Source organism: Juglans regia, chromosome 6 (genome assembly GCF_001411555.2).
Source record: "Juglans regia cultivar Chandler chromosome 6, Walnut 2.0, whole genome shotgun sequence".
Taxonomy (NCBI): domain Eukaryota; kingdom Viridiplantae; phylum Streptophyta; class Magnoliopsida; order Fagales; family Juglandaceae; genus Juglans; species Juglans regia.
This window is the reverse complement of record NC_049906.1, coordinates 488,150-492,722: the sequence shown is the minus strand read 5'-3', so window position 1 is coordinate 492,722 and position 4,573 is coordinate 488,150.

Below are 4,573 nucleotides of genomic sequence, written 5' to 3'. Positions count from 1 at the left end.
TATTTTTCATCTTGTTCATCTACACTTTCTTACATATCAAAATATCCATATAAACCAAAAAGAGTCTTCATATTCATTTGTTGAGTTCATTTATCTTTGTACATTCTTGACTTGGTGGTGAAGTTGTTCATCTTTGTGTTCTTGAATGTTCATGTGTGTTCATCCATATATTTCTTTGCATCCATTTTGATCCATTCCATACCATATACTCGACCACTATTGTGTTTGTCAAACTTTACATAAGTTTGTCAAACTTTCCATAAATCACGTCATCCATCCAATTTGTCCTAGCCGAAATCCCCTTGTCTCCATCTTTTCATAATAGCCACTTACTATACCTAGCCTCCATCATCTCCATAAAGCATAACCGAAACACTTGTCTTCCATAAACCATAGCCATCCCTCAAGAGTCTCACTTGGCAACTTCCTTAATTTTAAGAAAATTGACTCACCCTAATCACATCCTTTAATTCTAGCAACTTTTCTAAAATCACTCAATCCCTAAAATTTCTCAATTCCTAAAATCTCTCAAGTTAACCAAAGACTTCTATTTTCTTGCCATATTCAAATTCCATCTACCATATCCAATCTTTCAAATCTCTCATTCCCTACAATCACTCAAGTCAATGAAAGACTAACTACATCTTGCTATATCCAAATCCTATCTTGCCATATTCAAATCCAATCATCAATCTTCAAATCCCTAAACTCAAGGAACAACCCTTGACTCATTCAAACTTTATCTCATCTTCTAAAACCAATCCCTTAAATCACTCCATCATTCAAATCACCCAATCTCTTAATTCTCTCAAATCCTTCAATCCATCTAGTCAACCAAGACTTTCTTCCTATTGCCAAATCCGAACCACCTTTTCATTTTTTATCCCAAATTTTAGGGATCACAACAACCATCACCATATTCGGCCAACCCTAGCCTCATTCTTCCACATCATTCACAAACTCTAGCATCCCATCTTACACTCCAACCCTATGTCAACTCTTCCAATCTCGAAATCATCCTTAGCCATCACACAAAACCCTAGTTACACTTCACCCTACCAACCCTAATCATCTTCCAAGTGTCCCAAACATTAAGGGCAACCTTCAAGCCATTCTACTTAGCATCAAACACCTATATTCATCACTTAGATCACCCGAACTCATCATCATTATCATTTCACCACTAAACACCATACATTCATCAATCTAGGAACTCATCATTACCATCATACATTGCCATTATTGTTTAAAGTCCAAGCAAGAAGGCTAAGGCAGTCGGTCATCACAAGGAGAACCAAGGCGAGGACAACCCAATGTTTATGGACTAGACCGAGATCTCTAACAAGAGGATACACGTCCCTGTGCGTCCCGAAGGTCTAGGCACCGGCCGCCACCTAGCTTGCTGGAGCTTTCTGTTGCCGGCAAGAAGGTCCCTGACCATAGAGGTTGTGCTTGCCGTCACCCCTTGCCACCATCACCAAAGCTGACCGCAGGAGCAACTCCAACGCCTTCTATCGCCTTACGATGATCCTCGCCCACCAACCACGTCTGTCGTAAAGCTCCGTGCAACCGTCACTATAGCACACCGTCGTAAGACTCACACAACCCATGGTCCTTAGCTACAAAAGCTTTTCCCGACAATTCCTCATCGTCGTGATCCAGTAAGGCCCCCAACGGTCGCCGCCCGACTCTCCTGTGCGCTCTGTCGCCATCATGGTTGTCCTCGACCACGAAAACTCCACCCGGTGCAAATCTCCCTGCCATGGGTCAAGAGACTACTACACGCCAAGAGAGCTCTTAGCCACCACCGTCGCACTCATTGCCACCATAGTGCACCTCACCCAACCTCATTGTCACTATGATTGTTTGCCACGTATGGGAGAAAGCTTGCCACCTTGAAGTCTACGTTGGAAATCCATGGCCCGCCACAACGAAGTCGCTCACAGAGGGAACCAGCTGAGCTGCTGGGCAGAAACATTGTTGCCCTCCACGTTGAGCAGACAAATAGAGACGAGTTCGTCCCATAACGTGGAAGCACCTTAGCACAAAACGTTGCTCGCCACAGATCGAAAAGGTCACCGCCATCACCTTTGCTCTCCCAGATAAGTCTTTCTAGCCTAGAGTAATTTGCTTGCCCATAGTAGATCTTTCTCGCCACACTTATATGCTCACTATGGCCGGTACGTATTGATTAGGGATACATGACTCACTCGCCCCCTTGTAATGGGCAACAATTTCCTCACCCCACCACATGCCTAGGAAGCTCGCTCGCCACCATTTGGTGGCCAATAAGGCAGACAACTCGCCGCCCTCGTGGTGAGCAATAAATTCCTTGTGATAGGCAGACACCGAGTTCCTTACCCGGTCACAAAACGAAGCTAACTCAAACGAAACGAAGTAGCAACTAAATTATTCTGATTGCTTGGTATCACGGGTACCCTGGACCTTCACCAATGCCAAAGCATGGTTGCCCGTGGGCATTGCCCATGTGTCACCAACCTTCATCACACTTTAGCGAAATGGCCCCGATTTACAAATCTCAAATTTGTAATTTGTATTACATTTACCTATTTGGTTTTTTGTGAAACACCAAAGTACAGTCCAAATACTCGTGGTGACGAAAAGGGTGCGCATGTCAAAATACCTCGCAACCCCTAAATATCAAAGTCGAGTCCAAATACTTGCGGTGTCGAAATGGGCACACAGGCAAAAGGATCCCGTGACCGTCGAAATGGGCATGCAAGCCAAAGGACCCTATGACCCTCAAACACCAAAGTCGAGTCTAAACACTCGTAGTGTCAAAAAGGGTGCGTAGGTCAAAAGACTCGGTGACACCCTCAAAGAGGGCATGCAGGTCAAAAGACCCCGCAACTCTAAGAAAGGGACGTGCAGGTCAAAAGACCCCGCAACTCTAAGAAAGGGACGTGCAGGTCAAAAGACCCCGCGACCCTAGCACAATGCCTTCTCTAGCAAATGCCGAGTGACAATGCTTGCACCACAACCTTCGCTAACGGGTTACCTTCAAGAATGAGCCTCCGAGCTCCACAACTGTCTGGCGCAGTTTTCTTTTGGAAACGAGTTGATGGGTTTAGCAATTGCTTAATGTGGACTTAGGAAGTCAACGGGCTTCTTGACTACTTAAGCGTGGGTTATTATAAACAAATTCTAACATCAACCCCAAAATAGGAGCATCAAACAACGATTTACACCAAGGGAAAATTTACTACTACCAACAATAGCAAAAAAGATCACGAAAATACACACAAGAAACCAATCATGAAAATATGCATTCTTCGCCGACAATAAACAATGTCTCAGGAAAACATCCACACAAATAATTAAACTCAAATCCAAGCTTCGTGCTCGCCCTTGACGTGGTCAAGTATATCTCCCGTCCAAAGTAAAGCTTTGCACTCGCTACTATCACGGTCGAGTACATCTCCCATCCAAGCAAAGCTCCACGCTCACACCTAATGTAGTCGAGTACATCTTCTACCAAAGCAGAGCTTTGTGCTAGCACCTAATGTGGTCAAGTACATCTCCCGCCTATCTCTCCAAGCTGAGCTCTTCACTGCTTAGCACAAAACAAACAAAAAATTAAGGACGAATTTTCAATATTTATTCTGCAGATTATTGACTTGAAGATTCTCAAGGTTTTCTTGTTGAGCAAATCGACCTTATAATCGTGAACATCTGTAAGGGTCAAATCAGCAGCCTAAAATCTTGCCTTGAGATAAAACTGAAAAATAAGCTAAGAGATAAGGCTAAGAAGAGATAATGAAATATACTCAGACACTTAAAAGAAAAGAGACTTAGACTCCTAAAATGAAAGAGATTCATACATATTGATTATTTCCTCACTTCCAGTCTGTTATGCAAATTTACGCATTAACACACGTATTGATAAATAGACAAATGATCAGTACTCAGTGAATAATTGTTTATCCAACACCTAGTTAATTCCATTTTCTTTTTCAACTTCTTAAGATGATTTTGGTTCTAAACATCGAGTCCTCCTAATTCAGCTCTTTCATGAAAAGCCAAGTAATTAAAAATTAATTAGACAATTATTAATGCATTATATATGCCCGCCCAAAAGGTGGAAAACAAAAACACTTTTTGTATATAATCGTATGATCATAATCCTCTGCAACTATAAATCTTAATTATTAAATAGATCAGTCATCTTTCTCAAGATATAGTGTATTAATTAATATAAGGTTTATATGATTTAAAATTAATGGGTAATCTACCGCGCGTAAGTTATAATTAGGTTAATTTCTAAAGGATTTCGAGACCATTTAATTTGATTTTTGAATTTGTTAGAGTTGCTTTTCAAATTTAGCTAACAATTAAGCTGAATATATAGCAAAACCAGATCGATCATCATGTAGCCAGCTTGTAGGTAGGGTGATCATATACAAAGCTAATTAAGCTAATTAAATATACATATATTTAAGCTAAGTTTTATATAAATAAAATTAGACATTAAACTTAAAAATACAAATTAAAATAATAACTAGAATACTCACTTTTTAAGGAGGGTGCTATATATAAGTTTTTTATTTTTTAT